The 21,654-nt window shown below is 38.7% G+C and overlaps 2 non-coding genes across 2 annotated transcripts; both read right to left on the bottom strand.

The window, feature by feature from the left end:
- Nucleotides 1-10,754: 10,754 nt before the first annotated feature.
- TRNAC-GCA lies at nt 10,755-10,826 on the bottom strand. Its single transcript has one exon. It is a non-coding gene; the product is annotated as a tRNA-Cys (tRNA).
- A 4,760-nt stretch (nt 10,827-15,586) lies between these two features.
- On the bottom strand, nt 15,587-15,658 carry TRNAC-GCA. The gene has a single exon. It is a non-coding gene; the product is annotated as a tRNA-Cys (tRNA).
- Nucleotides 15,659-21,654: the final 5,996 nt, after the last annotated feature.

Raw genomic sequence — 21,654 nt, 5'->3', positions numbered from 1 at the left:
TCTTTGCAGATGACATGATTGTGTACCTTGAAACCCCAAGAGAATCTGTCAAAAACCACCTTACACTGATAAAGGCCTTTGGCAAAGTCTCAAGATATAAAATAAATGTGCAAAAGAAAATTGCATTTCTTTACACCAATAATAAACAAACAAAAATCCAAATAAAAACCACAACTCCATTCACAATAGCCACAAAAAAAAAAAAATGAAATACCTTGGCATCTTCCTAACCAGAAATGAGAAACACCTTTACAATGAAAACTACAAAACACTGCTCAAAGAAATCAAAGATGACACAAACAAGTGGAAAAATATCCCATGCTCATGGATTGGAAGAATCAACATTGTGAAGATGTCCATCTTACCTAAGGCAATCTACAAATTCAATGCAATACCCATCAAATTACCAGCAACATTCTTCTCAGACCTAGAAAAAATAACACAGGAATCCATATGGAAACACAAACGATCAAGAATAGCCAGAACAATCCTCAACAAAAATAAAAAAATTTTTTAAAAAAGCAGGTGGTATCACATTATCACACTTCAAACTTTACTATAAAGCTACAATCATCAGAACAGCTTGGTATTTGTACAGGAACAGGCACACAGACCAATGGAATAGAATTGAGATTCCAGAAGCAAAACCTCAATTTCTCATCCAACTCATCTTTGACAAAGCGTCCACCACCTACCACTGGGGAGAGGAGAACCTATTCAGTAAATGGTGCTGGAAAAACTGGCTGACCACATGCAAGAGATTGAAATAGGACCCCTATCCATCCCCATACACAAAAATTAACTCTAAATGGATCAGAGACCTAAATGTAAAACTTCAAACCATAACAACCTTAGAAAATGAAGAACATACCCTCATGGAAAATGGAACTGGCATCCAATTCCTGAACAAAACCCAAAACCCACACGCCATAAGAGATAAGATAGACAAGTGGGACCTCATTAAACTGACAAGCTTCTGCAAAACCAAAGAAACCATCAAGAGAGCAGGGAGACAGCCTACAGACTGGGGAAAAGTATTTGCCAACTCCAGGTCTGACAAAGGCTTAACATCTTGGATCTACAAGGAACTCAGACATGCTGAAAAGAACAAAACAAACAACCACATTATAAAATGGGAAAAAGATATGAACAGACACTTCTCAAAGGAAGACCTCCAAGCAGCCAACAGACACATGAAGAAATGTTCAACCTCTTTAATCATCAGGGAGATGCAAATCAAAACCACACTGAGATACCAACTAACTCCAGTCAGAATGGAAGTTATCAATAACTCAAAAAATAACAGTTGCTGGAGAGGGTATGGTGAAAAGGGAACACTTCTATATTGTTGGTGGGAGTTCAAACTAGTGCAACCTCTATGGAAAACTGTATGGCAATTCCTAAAAGCTCTAAATATTGACTTCCCATATGACCCCACAATCCCACTACTGGGGATATACCCTGAAGAACTCAAATCACTCTATAGAAAAGATACCTGCTCACATATGTTTGCCGCAGCATTTTTCACAATAGCAAGAACCTGGAAGCAACCATGCTATCCATCAAAAGAGGACTGAATTTAAAAATTATGCTACATATACACGATGGAATTCTACGCAGCCATAAAAAAGAACAAAATCATGAATTTTGCAGCAACCTGGATGGAACTAGAGTCTCTAATACTAACTGATCTCTCACAGAAACAAAGATCTGAGTATCACATGTTCTCACTCATATAGCGGACGTTGAACATCCAACATAATACTATAAGAAAATGACTGATAGTGGTGGGAAACTATTGGGCAGGAGGAGAAGGGAGATGGGATTAACGGTAGTAAATATCTGTCTGGGGATGGGGAGACATCTATTATCAACAAGGGTGCCTGAACGAAGCATATTTGTATACCTAACCCTTAACTGTACCCCACAATATCATAATAAAAAATATTGATTAAAAAAATAAAAAGTAAATAAAATTAAATTTTCAAAAATGAATTTTTTAAAAATGAGAGAGAAAAAGATTTGAAATGCATCCTTTTGGGATTAGGCAAAATTAAATTTTACAACTGACAGATGACTTATCAAAAGAAATTATGGAAGTCAGGTGACAATAAATAACATCTTTTACAGTGCTGAAAGAAAATAGGATTCTCTACAAAAAAATCACTTTAAATGTAAGCAATTAAAACATCAATTAATATAATACTTTCAGACTGAATGAGAAAACAAAACCACAATACAAGCTGCTTATATGAAGCTTGCTTTAAATATGGGGCACAGAAAAGTGGAAAGTGAAAAAATAGTTAAAGTCACAGTACACAAACAATAACGAAAATGGCTAGCATGGTAACATTACTAGGCAAAATAAGGCACCTGCATAATGAACATTTGTACACTTAAACCTGAAATGTACCCCACATCTTTAAAAATTAAAAAAAAAGAGAGAAAGCAAACCCATGTGGCCAAACAAAAGAGGACTGGATTTTTAAAATGTGGTACATATACACAATGGAATATTATATAGCCATAAAGGACAAAAGTAGGAACTTCACAGCAACTTGGATAGACTCAGACTCTAAAATTCTGAGTGATCTGTTACAGAAACAAAAAACTGGCTACCACATATTCTCACTCATAAGACCTTGAACAATTATAATACTATAAGAAAGGAAATGGCAGTAGTGGGAAACTGCCAGGGGAGAGGGGGCACACCTCATCAACAAGGGTACCTACATAATGAACATTTGTATGCCAAACCCTGAATTGTACCCTACATCTTTAATATAAAAAATTAAGAAAGAAAGTATGATGCAAAATAGACTTTAAGACAGCAAGTAGCTTTACAAATAAAAGGGATATTTTTAAATGATAAAGAGGTCAATCCATCAGGAAGATATGATTTCAAATCTAAATGAAGGCAGAAACATAGTGTAAAAATATATAAAATGAAGATGAACAGAACTAAGAGGAGAAATAGACAAATCCCCAATCATAGTGGGAGAATTTAACACATATATCTCAGTAGCTAATACAACAGGCAAATAAAATGTGAGAAAGCATGTGAAAAATTTGAATAATATAACAAAAATGATCTAACTGATATATAATAAACAATGCATCATACAATGACACATTTCATAATTGAAGTGCACACAGAACATTTGTCAAAGTTGACTACATTTGGTGATGTATAGTAAATCTACAAATTTGAGAGGATGGAAATCATAGAGAATGATTTCCAATCATATTCTAGCCTAATTAGACTAAGTTAAAAAATAATAAAGAAAACTAGGAAGTCCTCAACTTCTTGGAAGTTAAGCAATACACTTTCAAATAATCTATAAGCAGAGGAGAGATCAAAATAGAAATTATAAGATGTCTTAAACTAAATGATAATACAAAATATAAGAAATCAAACTCCATGTGGTGAAGGTAAAGCAATGTGTGGTAAAATTTATACCCTTAATTGCAGATATAAAAATATTTAAAAGGCTGCTTATCAGTTATCTAGGCTTATATCTAAAAGTCTAGAAGAAAAGAACAGAAGTTTAAAAACAAATTTCAAAAACAGAAAATAATAAACATCAGAGGAGAAAATGAAATAAAAACCAATCGTGGAATCAGAGAAAACTGACCAAGTCAAAGTTGATTTCTTAACAATGGTAATAAGACTAATAAACTCTAGCAACACTTATCAAGAGCAAAAAGAGGGAGAAACCCCACAAATGACCAATATCAGGAATAAAAAAAGGACATCAATACAGAGCCAACAGACATACAAGGATAAGAAAAAGACATCATGATGAATTTCACTCCAAAATAAGCTGTCAAATTTTGATAAATGAACAAATTATTCTAAAAATACACTTTTGTGGGGCACAGTGGTGCATGCCTGTAATTCCAGCACTTTGGGAGGCCAATGTTGATAGGTGGAGTGCTTGAGGACAGGCGTTCCATACCAGCCTGGGTAACACAGTTGACCCTCACCTCTACAAAATAAAATTAACTGGGCATGGTGGCAAGTGCCTGTAGTCCAAGCTACTTGGGAAGCTGAGGCCGGAGGATCACTTGAAGTAAGGAGTCTCATGTTCATTTAAACAGAAAAAAAAAGCTTATTACAGGCCAGGCATGGTGGGCCACACCTATAATCCCAGCACTTTGGGAAATGGAAGTGACACAGATAAGCTAATGAAATAGACTCTCAGTCCAAAAAACATATCATACATATGTGGTCATCTAATTTATGAAAAAAGTGATACCTACAGTTAGTGGGAATGGGGGAAAGAGTGGTCTTTTTAATGAATGGTTCTGAGTCAACTGAATGCCCATATGAACGAAAATTAACCTTGAACCCCATTTCAGAACACACATAAAGATCAGCTCCAGATGGTTTGACAGATCTAAATGTGAACAAGTAATAATGCTTTCAGAATAAACTACCTTCCTGATTTTGAAACATGTACATAATGAAATATTTCTTATATGAGACACAGGAAGTACTAAGGATAAAGGGGGAAATGATAAATTGGACAACACTGAAATTATTAATTTCTGCTCTAAACCAGAATGATTCCAGTGAAAAGGACAGAAAGTCCTTGGCATGGGTATGGAGCAACTAGTTGATGGTGGTCTAAACTTGAACAATCACTCGGAAACACTGTCAATATCTCCTAAACCCAGTTTTTGGAAACTGTGCAACCCAGAAAATTATCTCCCCAAAATGCATACATAACTTTACCAAAAGAAACAAAGGGTTTGAAACAACATACATGTAAGAATCCCAAACTAGGAACTACACAAAGACTCATGAACAGTACATTGGATAGATAAATCGTGGTATATTCACAGAGTAGATTGTTAAACAGGAATGCAAATGGACAAACTGCAATTATATGCCACCACAAAGATGAAAGACAAAGGGTCTAGAAGAGTGTAGATGATTTTATAGAAGAAAACAAAGTTGACAACTTAAACTTCAGGTAAAGAGCCTTATCAAAAAAGCAATAAAGACAGGGTGCTAAGGGCACAAGAACAGACATATAATCCAAGGGAATTAAATGTAGGATCTCAAAACAGACCCACAGTTATTTAAGCATATATTTATATACATTTAAAATTATATTCATATCTAGAACACTAAGCAACAATAGAAAATAATGCGTTCCAGCTACACTCAAAACTACAAAGATGTTTCTCAGGCATTTGTTGAGCAAAGCTATCCGGACATAAAAGATTACATGAAAATATCTCTCAATAGGCAAATGTGATAAGCACATTGTGATATATTTGTACGATGAAATATGATATAACAATGAAAATGAACAAACCACAGCTATTTGCAAGCACACGATGAATCTCACAAAGATGATATTGAGCAAGAGAGGAAAGATACAAAAGAATTCTCATTGTATTTTACTTACATAAACTTCTAAAACCTAAAAACTAATGCTTAGAGGTGTGTACATAGGTGGTAGATTACTAATAAAAGCAAATGGATTATTTACACAAAAATCAAGATAGAGGGAAGAAAGAAATTTATTCTGACAAGAAAGTAGGAAGGGAAAGGGAACGTTATATTTTTGACCTAGGCAGTGGGTACATGGGTGTTTCATTTGTAAGTATTCAATAAACTGTTTGTGTAGGTACACGTGTGCTGTTCTGAATGTATATTTCACGGTGCAAAATCCACTCATTGGTATCTCCATACACTGCTGGCAAAGTACACATCCAAGTGTCTTTTCTGGAGATAAATTTGGCAATGTAGAGGTCTGAAATATGCATCTGAAAAAATTCCATGTCTAGGAATTTGTGCTAAAAGTAAAACCGGATGACAAACAGATGCATATTTAATAAGGCTCTTTGCAGTGTTGTCTGTAACAGTGGAACTTAGAAATCGCATGGCTGTCCTACAACAGAGGATTGGGTAAATAAACTATAGTGCCAGCAACACAGAGGAATACCATGCAGCCATGAAGAAAGTTGTCCTAAAGGTTTTTGTATTGACATGAAAAGGTCATTAAGACTTTTAAAATGTTAATACATTATAAAATAAGAAGAATAATTTTATTTTTGTAGAAGTTATAAGTATATTATGAATATAAATTATTCCTTATATGACCCATTTGCCTTTCTACAGATAATTCAGTTTTTTTTAAGCAATAATTCCAGTTGCTTGTGTCACTTAAACAAGAGATTCTTTTGCCTGAAAAGAAACTGATTCCAACAGGAATTACAACGGGTCACTGGAGGTAGGTCCTGACTGTCTGAACCTCATCTGCCCTCTTCCTGAGGACTCCGCGCCCAGAATGGGGATCTTACAGCACAATGACATCGTGATTTTGTGTCTCTGACGTCGGTTTGGTGACTACAATGGCTTTGTTATTTGGGAGTATTTTTGCACTTCTGTAGAGCCAGGTAAGGGTACCTCATAAATTTCTGTCCCTCATCCATTGGCCAGTCCAAATTTGGGATCATGATGCTCTTCAAACCGCTGAAATATTAGGCTGATGCCTAAGCTCATAGTGTTTGTTTTTGGCATAGCAACACTAACAGGTAGGGAATTTGTTAATCGTTTGTCATTTGGAGCGACAATGTTGTGCTTCTGGATTCGCCTTGTATTTTGCAGAAATGAAGAAAATGAGTGCTATTTGTGGGCTAAAGAAGATGGAGTGTCAAGCAGAAAAAACCCAAACACTACTGAGTGTTTAACAGAGGAGTAAAGGCAGAGGAAGTGGCTTGAAACATTTGTGCCAGTTACAGGACAATGCCAATTGGGGAGGAACGGCAGGGGGATGGCTTTGTCTTTCCAAAGAAGGCCACTTTGCCTGAGTGTTTCTCCGTGTTCAGGAAGACCTTCTGGCTTTGCTGTGAACTTATGCATCAACCCGATACGCAAGAGGAGGGTGAGGGTAGTTGTATCACTTGAGGCTTTTTCAGTATATTGCTTTTCAAAAACACTGGTTAATTAAAGAAAAAATTAGAAACATGTCACAGACTTATTGTTGAGTCAGAGATCAAGACTTAGGAGAGGCAGGACCAAGTGAGCCTCAGAGATTCTGAGGGCCCACGTGATGTCGCCAAAAGGCCAGAGGGGCCATGGTATGGTATTTGCTTGGTCCAGAATTGTCCCTTGTCCATCCAGCTGTTCCAGCATGTGCCCACTTTTTGATTATAGAAGGCCGTCGATTCTAGTCTCCCCAGACTGTATGCAAGGAAACTAGGGTGTTATTAGGAAGAGAAGATGGACATTGGGTAGGCAAAAAACAACAACAACGAAAATCTTCCACACATCCCTTATATCAGTTATTTTTGAAACATTGGCATCGAGAAATGCTATATCAGGGAATGACTGCTGTGTTTGCAAAACAAAAATAGTTGTCACAACTGGACACGTGAGAGAACAAGGAATTTAGGAGTACACTGATTTCCTGTTCTTTTTCTTTGACTGAGGCATCTGCCAAAAATCCTATTGAACTCCATGCAGATTCTTTCTCTTATTACAAAGCATAACATATCTGGATAAAAAGCAGAAAAGACAGGACTCACAGATATTTAAAATGAGAAATATCAAACGTGTGTGTGTTTGTGTGTGTGTGTGTGTGTGTGTGTGTGTGTCTGTGTGTCTGTGTGTGTCTGTGTTTCCAAGGATATGAGTAAACTATTAGAAAAAGCTTTGGTGATTTTTAGTAAGATAAATATACATATACCTGTAGGTAGAATTTGGCAAGTAGGCCAGGAGCAGTGGCTCAAACATGTAATCCCAGCATTTTGGGAGGCAGAAGCAAGAGGAATACTTGAGTCTTCGGGTTCAAGACAAGCCTGGGCAACATGGTGAGATCTTGTCTTTACAATAAATGAAATAATTAGCTTGGTGTGATGGTGTGCACCTGTAGTTTTCCATCCACTTGGATGGCTGAGGTAGAGGATCCCCTGAACCCAGAAGATTGAGGCTGAGGTGATCATGAGCATGCCACTGCATTCTAGCCTGTGGGACAGAGTGAGACACTGACTCAAAAAAAAAAAAAAAAGAAAAAGAATTTGGCAAGTAGGACTGACATCCTGGTGTTCTCCACGACTAATCAGGGAGACTCTGTGAATCTAAGCATTTTATCCTCCACAGCATCATTTCCAGGGTAACAGAAAAATATCCTGACAAGACCAATTTGTCTTTCAAGTTTGAGGACATCTCCTGACATCCTCCACAAATTCACCTGAGCAATTACCTAAAGTGGAAACTCATAGTACAAAGGATGGGGAAGCTGTGACCACAACCAGAATTGCAGTGGACAATTTTGCCTCTGTTTTTCAGTAATCTCAGCGAATCAGCAGCAAGAACGGAGTCTTTTAGTGCAGTTGTGGAGAGGTCTGGAGAAGACAGGGTAGACATTTGAGCTTTCCATTGCAAGTCTGAGCTTCCCAATGCTTGTAGACTCGACTTGGCCCTTCATACTGCTCTATGACAATAGCTGGTCCCTGAAAGTTTTGCCCAAGAATGGGAACTTTTTTTCAAGAAGGGTGGCACTTAAAATAACCACAGCTACAGCACAGACACTGACTAAAAAGAATGGATGCCTGTCATAAACAACCATTAAATGCCTCCCGGCTGAATAAGCAGCCAGGAACCCAGGTGATCATTTGAATCCATGTGATCGATTCCTCAAATACTTTAATCCTGAGACCCTTGGGCTCCCGGTTTGTCAACCCTGAAAACTCAACTGGAATTCTCCTCCTTTAATCCTAACTAAGGCAGAAAACCAACTCTAAGCTCACTGCCCCTTCTAAAATTTATATTTGTATAAATATAAGGGAGACAAATGTAGCTTTGTATGTAGATATATATTACAAAGCAGTGAAATCTGGATTTTTAGTGTAGCCATCACCTAAATAATGTACAATGAACCCAAGAAGTAATTTCTCATCTCTCACCACCCTCCAGTCCTCCCATTCGTCCAAATCTCCAGTGTCTATTATTTCAAACGCTATATCCATGTGTGCACTTTATACATGAGAACAGGTGATACTTGTCTTTCAATGCTTTTTTAAAATTTTATTTATTTATTTATTTATTGAGTCGGAGTCTCACTCTGTCTCCCAGGTTAGTGTAGTTGCTTGCTCATAGCCATTGCAGTCTCGACCTGTTAGGCTTGGGTGACCTTTCCGCCTAACTTTCCAAGTAGCTAGAACTACAGGCCAGCACCACTAAGACCAGATATTTTTCTGAATATACTGTAGAGTCGAGGTCTTGCCAAGTTCCCTGGCTGGCCTTGGACTCCTGGGCTCAGGCAATCTTCTTGCCTTCATCTCCCAAAGTGCTGGGATTGCAGGTGTGAGCCACCGCGCCCGGTTATCACTTGTTTCTCTGTGTCTGAGTTGTTTCACTTAAAATAATGGCCTCCACTGCATCCATACTTTAGCAAAAGACATGATCTCATTCTTTATTTATGACTAAACAGTATTGCATTGCGTGCATATCATATTGTAAGCCAATCATCCATTGAGGGACACTTATCCCTAAAACAAATTCTAAGCAGTCTCTGCTTTTGTGTGTCACTCGGTTTTCAGGTGTAGTGTGAACCAGGGACACTTGGTTGCCCAGAAGTGGTGGGTTTAAGAGAGAAAATAGCCTTTTACTTTGGTTTCAGAGACTGCATGCAGACACATTTCTTCCAATAAGGTTCCCATAACTGGGGATCCACAAAAAATGGACAGAGAACCTGCATACTGGAGAAAAATTAAAAGTAAAAAAGAATACAAGAGAAACGCCCATGAAAGGAATGAAAGACAGAACAGAATCAGGCCGGAAGAACAGGTCTGAGCAGATCACATGGGGCGGCAGAAACATGGAAAGGAGCTTAGGTGCAAACCAACCTGCTTACTTTCTTGTCCCTCCTGGCAGGAAGAGTCGGTTTTAGGGGACCCAGGAGGTGAAAGGAAACTGTTCTAATACTTGGTCAGTGAGCAACCATTAGTGCAGGTAGAGAGCATCTTAATTTGAATCGGGGACCTGTGGATCTTCAACCAGATACTTTACTGAGAAACAACTAGTGTTGCCTATAAATGTTTCTACTCTGAAAAACAAGCAGGGTGTGGAGTAATTACTAATGGCCTGCCACCACTCGTAGCATACTGTGACACTACAATTGGTCACCCTCCTACCATGACCACAGCTTCATTCCAACCTTCACCGTCTTTCCCACATTTCTCCCCCTCTACACGCCTGTCTACTGTCTGTCCATACAGTCCAACAACCCACATGCCCACGGTCATTGACTGAAGGAAGGGAATCACTTGAACATCATTGATGTTGATCGCCTTGATGTTGTTTAGAATTATATCTTGCTGTATGTTCTCAATCAATTTTCTGATCATTTAGAATAATGGATGCTGGTATAGGTATCAACAGGAGACTGAGGTCTACCTGCCACAAAATAGAAGTCCCCAGATTCCTCCTCAGTCCTACTAAATCAGAATTTCTAGGGAAATCTCTATTCTTGCTGAGGTCCCTCAGTAATTCTGATGCAGAGTCAGACTGGGTAACCTCTGCTTCAGCCTGCCCCTCCACAGTGTAATCTTCAAAGAATAGCAACTAATTAAGAACTTCTGAAACACACAGAGTTTATTGACATGAACATGGCTTGTGCCAGATGATGGAAGTTACTTGAGAAAACCGACACAAGACATGGGAAGTACGGTGATGAGGATGACCAGCAAGCAACCCTATAGCAGGGAAAGGGATCTCACAGCAAAAGAGTGTCAGGGGGCACCCGGATTTGAACCGGGGACCTCTTGATCTGCAGTCAAATGCTCTGCCCCTGAGCTATACCCCCTTGTCCCATGTGTGTTACTCCTTAGCATATTTCCCTGTGTTTGCACATCCAAGGATTCTAAAGGATACTGAAATGCTTGCCTACGGAAACTGGCAGCCCCACCACAATTGACTAGAGACTGCTTTTCTTCCATTCCTCAGAGAAACATCACTTGTCTGACGGCATTTTTCTACTCTCTAGTCACAACCTGAACTCCTTCAAGAAACCGAAGTCTCCTCCTCTCCCTTTCCCTAGTACCTGATGAGCATGGGGAGAAGAGGGAGCAGGTGTAAGAATCACGGCTGTATTAGCTATTTCCACAATAATGTGTCAGAATAAATCTTCCCAAAACGCAATTTCATGAAACAATAAGCACGTATTCTCATGCTCACAAGTTGGCAGCATGGATGCCAATCAGCTGATGTAGGCTGGGCTTGACCTGATGGCTCTGCTTCAAGTTGTGGGTTCATCTACCCTGGGTTTCCCTGAGTTGGGCTCAAGTCTGCACCATGTGTGTTCATTCTGGGGTCCAGGGTGGGGAATTAGCAGTCAGCAGGGGGACACTTTTCTCAGGACAAGCCAAACGGGCAAGCCTGGCCATGCAAGCAGCTTTCAAGCCTCTCCTTGCATCACATTTGCTAACATCTCATTGGTCAAAGCAAGTCACATGACTGAGCCCTAACTCAAGGACAGGAAACCATATTCCACCTCAAATAAGCAGATATGAAAAGCCTCTTGGCAAAGGGTGCAGATGAAGAAATAAGGTAAAAACTAGGGCAACAGTTTTGCATACCATTGTCTGTCCTCTTACAATAATTTGCATCACTTCGTCACACAAAATATGCTCACTTCTGTCTGACTGAATGAGGCTTTGGACACTTGGGATAGAGGTGAGCTTCTGTGATCTACATTAAATTCAGATGAGATGTCTCTTGACCTAGAGTGCTATGTCCTCAAGAAACAAGACTTCTCAGTGCTGCACATCCTAAATACAATGACTGTACAGGAATCGACAAAGCAATAAACATTTACATTTAAAAACAGGACGAAAAGGCCCAGTGTGCTGATTCATTCCTATAATCCCAGCAATTTGAATGGCACAGATGGGAGGACCACTTGAGCTTAAGAGTTCAAGACCAGCCCAGGAAAATAATGAGGCCTTGTCTCTACAAAAATGAAAAATTAGCCAGGTGGGGTGGTGTGTGCTTGAATTCCCAGCTGATCAGGAGGCTGACCAAGGAGGTGGAGACTATGGTGAGCACTGATCATGCAATTGAACTCCAGCATGGAAAGCACTATTTGTGAAGATAAAAATGATTGGACAAAATGGTTGGCACACACAGTTGTGGAAACTGGCTCATAGAGATTGAAATGCTAGACAAGAGGGGTCCTTTCCCCTTTATCTTTTGTAACAGCCAGAGGTCCCTTCTGGATTCCAATCTCCACATTTTCCAGTCTTTTCACAATAATATTGCATAACAAGTAACACAACAATAAGCATTCCAGGATTAGGGGATGTGCCTGGATTAGGCTCCCATTCTGATACCTGAAAGTGACTCTCAGTCCATTATTCTGCATGACTTTTGCTTCCACCCTCTGAGAAATCTTCCTTTTGCATCATCCTCCTTTGCAACGAGTGAAGAGGTCATTGGGAAACACGTCCTTTCGGTGGCTCAACAGCCTCCTCAGCTTGCTTCCCACCTGTAGAATGTTAGAGCCCCAAAAGTCTCTTGGTTCAGGTTGTTAATGTTCTCGTCAATATAGCTCTCTCAAGAAATGTGTGGGTTTCCTATGTATTCCATTTTCCAAAAGCCGTGATCACAATTCTTTTGACTTATGTTCTCTCCACTCCCAAGCTCAATTATAAGTTTTGGGCACATCACATTTCTCTGGGACCACATCCTTAAACTTTCTAGGAACATTTCTGTCCAACTGAGAGGATCTTAATAAAGGGCATTAAAGCTTTCATCAAGGGCATAAAAGCAGTTGATTTGAACAGTTCCTTGAGGCAATGCCTTACTGGAGGCTTTGGATTTCCTCTTTTTCTTAAAGTGAGGTAGTAATGGCCTCAACTTTGTTTGGGAGAGATCAGTGTCATTTTTTTCAAATATGCAATTTCTGAACTAACCGATCAGTTCACCATCTGAACTCAAATCTTTCCTTTTTTGGTAGTACCCTTTTTTTCTCTTCTTTCCTTTCCTTGTCTTTCTCTATCTTTCTTTTTTCCTTTCACCTTTCTTTCTTTTGTTCTGTGTCAATGTTCACTCTGTCACCTAGGCTGGACTATGTGGCATGATCATGGCTCACTGAACCAAAACTGCCTAGGCTTAGGCTGTCCTCTACATCAGCCTCCAGAGTAGCAGGGATTATAGAGCACAATAGTATTCCTGGATAATTTTTTACTTTTTGTAGTGACACGGTCTCACTATGCTGCACGGGCTGGTCTCGACTCCTGGGCTCAAGCAATCCTCAAACCTGGACCTAACAAAATGCTGGGAAAACAAGTAAGAGCTCAGCCCTTTCTTCTAGTAACTTTTCAAAAGCAGCTGTAATAACTTGCTCAGGAGTTCAACACTCTTCCATTAAATATGCTCCCCCAACTCCATACATTCATGTCTATTTATGACATTTCAGATTATCAGGAGCCACTCTTTTTCCTGTCCTCAATAATATTTTCCTTGTCATTTTCCCAACTGACTGTGACAAATTCCTTGCCACCCACTGCTCCTTCATTAAGCCAGCAGTGACAGCAGAAGCCATATGGTGCAAAAGAAGCCCCTGCCAACATATCAATTCCAGCTTTTGTCAGGTTTCTTCACGATAATGTTGCATAATAAGTCACCCCTTTAATCAATGACACAAATCAATAAGCATTTGTTCTCATCTCCAGGGGTCAGCCAGTTCAATGTGATTCAGCTGATCTAGGCTGGGCTTGGTTGGGTGGTTGGATTCAAGTTGCAGTCTTGCTTCCTCTGGCAAGTTGGGCTCAGGGTTGGGCCATATGTTTCCACTCTGGGGCCCAGGTCAGAAGGGCACTTACTGGAAAATCTCAGCTCCTAGTAGTAGTGCAAGTGCCAGGGAACAAGGCAGACCTCACAGGTAGGTCCGAAGTCCCTGCCTGCATCACATCTGATAACATCTTGTCAGTCAAAGTGAGTCACACAATGTGCCAAATATCAATTTATAACACTCACCACTAAGTTGACCCTTCCATACCTGCTCTATGGTATTTGACCGGATCCTTAATGTTCTCCTCCTTTGAGTGAGCGCAATATTAACATTTGTCACTAGAGGGCCCTAGAGGGATATTGCAAGAAAAGGGGGACTTCTCTTCCTAGCTTCCCCTGGTTTCCAAGTCCTGCTGCTTGGTTGGTCAGTGGTGCCCACGAGTGGTGGTGCTCTGCCCAAGGGGTGAAGTCCCTTGGCGAATCTAGGTCCCTTCTCTAGTATAAACACTGAGGGCTCTAACCCTCAGACTTGCATGTGGCTCACCTGTGCCCCAGAGGGTTGCTTCTCACTTGCCATGAAACCAAGGGTTAATTTACCCAGATTGGCCTGCCCTGCTTTGGCCGCTTGCTTTGTTATTACTATTATTTTCCTTTTTCCATGAAGCTGAAGGTCTCAACACCAAAGCTGAAACTAAATCTTCACTTGCTACTTTATAGATAAATTCATGGGTTAGCAGGGTAATGGTCACTTCAGTGGTTTTGCATTAATTTAGGCCAGCTCCTGTCTAGTCCCAACAAGTTGAGACCTGTGTCCCTCAACTAAGCCTGTTTTAGTGCTTGAGAGGTGACCTTTTGAGTCAGAGGGCCAAAAACTCCATCCTCAGATCATGCTAATACCACCTTCTCTGTACATAAGTTCTATGAAATGACAGAACCCTGACTATCGTTGCTCAGAATGAACCTTGTACTTCACTGTCCTTCATTTCTCTGAGTCTTTAGCCTGTTACCCATTCCTGGTACTAGCAAAGGTATTTTGATTAAAGAAGAGGTCTTCTCAGGTTAAAGTTTCATCTTGTTCAATAATGCCAGAATGTCAAGGAGCTCATGGCACTGCAGTGAAGCCTAAAGAACCAGGTTTCTGGCCAGGCACGGTGGCTCAAGCCTGTAATCCCAGCACTTTGGGAGGCCTAAACACAAACATAGCCTGAGCCTGTGGGTTCGAGACCAGCATGGGCACCATGGTGAGATCTTTTCTCTACAATCAATTTTAAAATTGGATGGGCGTGGGAACACATGCCTGTAGTTCTGGTTACTCAGAAGGCTGAGGCAAAAGGCTCGCTGGAGCTCAGCAGGTTGATGCTGGGGTGGCTATGGGCATGCCACTACAACCCATCAAGGCAAATCAGTGAGACTCCAACTCAAAAAACAAACCAGGCTTCTAAAATGGACAGGACATCGGCCAACTCTGAACTGCCACTACTACCATGATGGACACTGATGAAGCCTCTTGTCCCACTGCCATTATCAGAGCTCTGCCACCTCAAGAAAAAAATCACAGTTCACCCTGCCTCTGTGTGTGATTTACTCCACACTATTGGTCTTGTGCAGGGGCATATAGTTGGGCAAGCTTAAGGCATTACCAACTGTGCTGCTTAATTATGTGTGTCAATCTGGCTAGACTACGGTGTTCAGATGTTTGTCCAAACCCCAAAATGAATACTGCTGTGAAGCTATTTTTTAAGATGTGGTTAACACTTAAAGTGTTCTACTTTGAGGGGTGTATAGCAGCATACGTGGCTGGAAGTGGAATGTTTTAGTGGGTGAAAAAGAAAAAGGGGGCACCTGGATTTGAACCAGGGACCTCTTGATCTGCAGTCAAATGCTCTACCCCTGAGCTATACCCCCACCTGGCCACCAGCTTGTAACAAGCACTCTAACCTGGACAGCCACACCCAACTGGTATCCTGAGCTGTCTACTGGCTACTGTTCTGTCAGTAAGCGTAAGTCCCCCTCATACTATGCCCACCTCTCATTTCCCACCTCTTCACACCTGTCTGCCTCCTCTACTTATAACCAGCATAGATCCCAAGGGTGCAGAGAAAGAACAAACATCCAAGGGGAAATAGCAGATGGAGGCAAAGAGTTATGGGAATTATATCGTAGAGGCTGAAGTCCAGCATCCGGTGTGATTTGCAAAGGATGATCAGGGCATCAATGGAGTGTTCTCTTCTTGGGGGGATAATTTATGCAATTATTTTTGATTAGCTGGGAAATATACTTCCAATGTAAAAAATAACTTATATGACTCTCTCAAATGTGCCTCACAGGATTTAAGAATATGATATAGCTCAGTTTGATGGCTCATGCTTATAATCCCACCTACTAGGAAGGAGTCCTAACCCCAAAGCAGGAGGACTGTTGGAGGTCAGGAGTCAAAACCAGCCTGAGCAACATAGCAAATATCTTTATGTAAAATATAAAAATAAAAATTAGCCAAGCATAATGGCGTGCACCTGTAGTCACAACTACTTAGGAAGCCAAGGAGGAATGATCATTTGGGCTCAAGATTGCAAGGCTGGAGTGAGCTATGATTGCACCACTGCACTCCAGAGTTGCTGACAAAGACCTATAAGACCCTGTCTCTATTTAGAATCAAATTTCTTTCCAGGAGAAAAGTTAAGCTAACCACAAGCCATAGGTAGAAGGTTATTGCCAAAATTGCATTTTCATTTTTCTTAGTAGCAAAGACTCTGTTCTTCCTTCATTGGTTTAAGATCATCAACCCTCAACTTTACCTTTCTTTCCAAAAAAAGTGTAAACTTTGTCTAGAGGAAAATAACTTCATCTGGAGCATTTATTCTTTTAATACACAATGTCTGGCATCCAATAAAAATTACCAGGTATGCCATGAGTCAAAGCAATATGAACAAAAACAAAAGGAAAATAGACAGTAGAAGCAAGTGATCTAGATACTAAATTATAGAATTTAAAATAACTTTGATGATACATTCCAGAAAACAGAAGAACATGGAGAAAACGGTGGGAAAGTATGAGAATATAATCAGTTTTAATTTATAAGAAAAATTTAAAAAGTATAAAACTAGAAAGTACAATATTTCATATTAAAATTTCCAATTCAAATGTTTAGCAGAAACTTTGCTTGGATCTCAGGATTAGTGAACAGGGATACAAATCAACAGAAACATGTCAAAAGTGAAGCACAGAAAAAGAAAGAATGGAGGACAAAAGACAATACAAATGGTGCACCATTTAAATTTCTCACTCACATGTTATTAAAATTCCAAAGGAGATAAAAATGTAAAAGTAGAAAAATCAAGATTTGAAGGGATAATTAATGAGCATTTCCTAAAACTAATGAAACACATCAAGCCCACTCACTGATTAAGAGACTGTGTTAGTCAATAGGAGAATAAAAACAGAGAAAACCATTTACGCTGCCTATAGGATGTGTTTGGGGGGTTGGAACAAAAACAAACAAAAAAAACCAAAGGGAAACATGTCTAGATATATAATCATAAAACTTATTTTTTAAAGGCAGGGTCTTCCTCTGTGCCCAGGGTGGAGTACTGTAGTATAATCAGCTTACTGCAGCCTTGAACTCCTGGTATCCTGCAATCCTCCCACCTCAGGCCCCTGAGCAGCTGGGATTACAGGCATGAGCCACCATAACAGGCTCATAAAATGGATTCTTTTTTAAAAGAGCGAGAGAGAGAAAGATTTGAAACACAGCCTGTTGGGAGAAGGGGGATCTCAATTTTATAATGGACAGAGGACTTACCAAACAAAATTATGGGAGTCAGATGATAATGGAATAACAACTTTAACGTGCTGAAAGAAAACAGTCCAGCTAGAATTCTATATAAAAGGAATTACTTTAAGCAGTTAAAACTTCAATTAATAAATATTTTCAGACTGAATAAGAAAACAAAACCACAAATTAAGTTACTTACATGAAGCTTGCTTTCAATATGGTACACAGAAAAGTGGACAGTGAGAGTATAAATAAAGATGTACTACACAAACAATAACCAAAAAGTTATTGCTTGTGTAGTACATACACTTCACAATATATAGCAATAGATATATGATGCAAAATATGCTTTAAGTCAGTAAGCAGTTTTGCAAATAAAAGGAATGCTTTTAAATAAAAAAGAGTTTGATCCATCAGAAACATATGATTTCAAATCTCAATGATGGCAGAAACATAGTGTAAAAATATACAAAATGAAAATGAACAGAACTAAAAGGAGAAATGGACAAATCCCCAATCATAGTGGGAGATTTTAACACATTTTTCTCAGTAGCTAATAAAACAAGTAACTAAAAGTCAATGAGCATTTAAGAATCTGAACAATATAGGAAATATGACTTAACCGAGATATAACATACAATGTTCCATACAATGACACATTTTATATTTTAAGTGCACATTGAACATTTGTCAAAGCTGACTATATTGTTGATGTAAAATAAATCTCCACACATTTCAGAGGATGGAAATCAAAGAGAATGTTTTCCTACCATATTCTAGCTGGATTAGACTAAGTTAAGAAAATAAATAAAGAAAATTAAGAAGTCCCCAACTTCTTGGAAGTTAAATAATACACTTTCAAGTAATCTATAAGCAAAAGAAGAAATCAAAATAAAAATTGTAAAATATCTTAAACTAAATGATAATAAAAATATAAGCAATCAAACGTCATGTGGTGTACATAGAGAAATGCTTTGTAAAATTTATACTCTTAATTGCAGAAATAAAAATCAATAAGGCTGCATATCAGTTATCTAAGCATATATCTAAAAGTCTAAAGAAAAAGAGAACAGAAGATTAAAGATAAAGTGCAAAAACTAAGAGAAAATAATAAAATCAGAGGTGAAATCAATGAAATAAAAACCAGTCACGGAATCAGAGAAAACTCACCAAGCCAAAGTTGATATCTTGGCAATAGTAATAAGACTAATAAACTCTAGCAAAACTTATCAAGAGAAAAAAGAGGGAGAAACCCCACAAATAATCAATATCAGGGATAAAAATGGACATCACTATTGAGCCAACAGACATTACATAAATAAGAATACATCATGATCACTTTAACTCCGAAATAAATTGTCAGATTTGATAAATGAACAAATTATTTTTAAAATACATCTTTTTGATGATGCACAGTGGTGCATGCCTGTAATTTCAGCCCTTTGGAAGGCCAACACAGGCAGATTGCTTGAGGCCAGAGAGTTTAACACCAGCCTGGTTACATAGAACCCTCAGCTCTCCATAATACAATTAACTGGGCATGGTGACAAATGCTTGTAGTCCCAGATACTTAGGAAGCTGAGGCAGGAGGATCACTTGAGGTCAGGAGTCTCATGCTGCAATAAGTTATGATCATGCCACTGCACTCCTGCCTGGCTGACAGAAAGAGACCATGTCTCAAGGAAACAAAACTAAATAAAAATACATCTTCTTAAACGGGAGAATAAATAGAAAATGTAATCAATCTAGTTTATACTAAATCTATTATTTAAAATATCCCAACAACAACATACAACCAAAAAAAGGTTCCATGACTTCATTGCCAAATTCTTCCAGATACTAAGAAAAATAGCACCACGCTAATGCAAACTCTTTCAGAGAAAAGAAAAAAGAAAACATGTCTCAATTCATTTTTTGAGCCAGCATAACCTTGATACGTCAAATCAAACTTCATATGGTTCAGGTAAAGTAAAGCTTAGTAAAATGTATAGCCTTAATTGTAGTTATAAGGACATTAAATAGACAGGCACGGTGACACATACATGTATTTCCAGGCATGGAAGGCTGAGGTAGAAGGATCATCTGAGACCAGCAGTTTGTGGCTGCAGTGGCCAGGAGTATGCCCTGCACTACAACTGGGCTAAATAGTGAGACTCTAAATTTTTTTTAAAAAAGAACATTAAAAACACCACTTTCCATTATCTTAGCTTATACTCAAAAGTCTAGAGGAAATTTTAAAAAGTAATTTAAAGAAAAGTTCAAAAAATAATAAACATCAGAAGAACAATCAATGAAATAAAAACCATTCATGGAATCAGAAAAAACTGACCAAGCCAAATTGATTCTTGATAATAGTAAAAAAGACTAATAAACTCTAGCAATATTTATCAAGAGAAAAAAGAGGGAGAAAGTCATGAACAATCAATATCAGGCGGGAGAAAAGGACATCACTACAGAGCCCACAGACATTACAAAGATAATAAGAGACATCACAATCAATTTCACTCCAAAATAAGTGGTCAGTTTTGATAAATGAACAAATTATTTTAAAAATATGTCTTTTTTGTGGGGCACAGATCCTGTAATCCCAGAACTTGGGAAGACAACACAGGCAAATTGCTTGAGGCCAGGAGTTTGACACAAGCATAACCTTGAAACCAGCCTGGGTAACATAGTGAGACCCCTCACCTCTACAAAATAATATTAACCAGGCATGGTGGCAAGTGCCTGTAGTCTCAGCTACTTGGCAAACTGAAGCCGGAGGATCGTTTATGGTCAGGCATCTTGTATTGCAATGAGTTATGATCATGCCACTGTGTTCTCAACACCAGGTGAAAGAGACAGCCATTGCCTCAAAGAAACAAAACTACACAAAAACACATCTTCTTAAACAGGGGAATGAATGCAAAATGTTGTTAAGCTAGTATATATTAAATCTATTATTTAAATCCTCTCAATAACAACACAACAAAAATAGAGATGAGGACTCACTATGTTTTCCAGGCTGGTCTCAAATTCCTGGGCTCAAGCAATTCTCCCACTTAGTCCTCCCAAAATGCTGAGATTACAAGCATGGTCCACTGCTTCTGCCAGGTCATGTGATTTTTAAATTCATTACAAAAAAATTGTTATAGCCTGGGTATGGTGGGCCACAGCTGTAATCACAGCAAATTGGGAGATGGTGGTGACAGAGAAAAGCCAACAGAATGGAATGACAAGTTTAAAAAACATATCAAACATATATGCTCACCTAATTTATGAAAAAAGTGATACCAACGGTTAGTGGGAATGGAGGGAAAGAGTGGTCTTTTTAAAAAAGGGACCTAAGTCAATGGAATGCCCATATAAAAAAAATTAACCTTGATCCCTATTTGAGAACACAACATAAAAAATCATTTTTATACAGTTTGTCAGATATAAATGTGAAAGATAAGTATTAATGTTTTCAGAATAAACTGTCTTTCTGACTTTGAAACATGGACGTAATGAAACATTTCTCATATGAGACACTAAAGTACTCAGCACAAAGGGGAAAATGATAAATAGGACAACAATAAAATTATTAGTGTGTGCTCTTAATTAGATTGATTCCAATAAAAAGGACAGAAAATGCCACGTGTTGGCATGGGTACGGAGCTACTGGTTGATCATGGTCTAAACTTGAACAATCCCTCGGAACAACTGTCCATATCTCCTAAACCTGGATACATGAAACTGTGTGACCCAGCAAATTATCTTCCCAAAATACATACACGTGTTTACCAAAAGAAACAAAAAAAGGTTTATAGCAACATACATGTAATAATCCCAAACTAGATATTACACAAAGTCTCGTGACTGTACATTGGATAGATAAGTTGTGGTATTGCCACAGAATAGATTATTGAACAGGAATGCGAATGGACAAACTGCAACTATATGCCACCACCAAGATGAAAGACAAAGGGTCCTGAGGAATGTAGATGATTCTATGGAAGAAAATCAAAGCTGACAACTTACACTATCAGGTAAAGAACCCTATCGAAAAACAACTAAGACAGGGTTTTTGTATTGACAGGAAAAAGTCATCAAGACTTTTATAAAATAGGAAGTAAGAATAATTTCTTATTTTTTTTTTTTTTTTTGAGTT

The sequence above is a fragment of the Carlito syrichta genome, unplaced genomic scaffold (assembly GCF_000164805.1).
Source record: "Carlito syrichta isolate Samal-C Ts95f unplaced genomic scaffold, Tarsius_syrichta-2.0.1 Scaffold308825, whole genome shotgun sequence".
Classification (NCBI taxonomy): Eukaryota; Metazoa; Chordata; class Mammalia; order Primates; family Tarsiidae; genus Carlito; species Carlito syrichta.
Note: the sequence above shows the minus strand (reverse complement) of the source record. Positions and strands in the feature narration are given on the sequence as shown.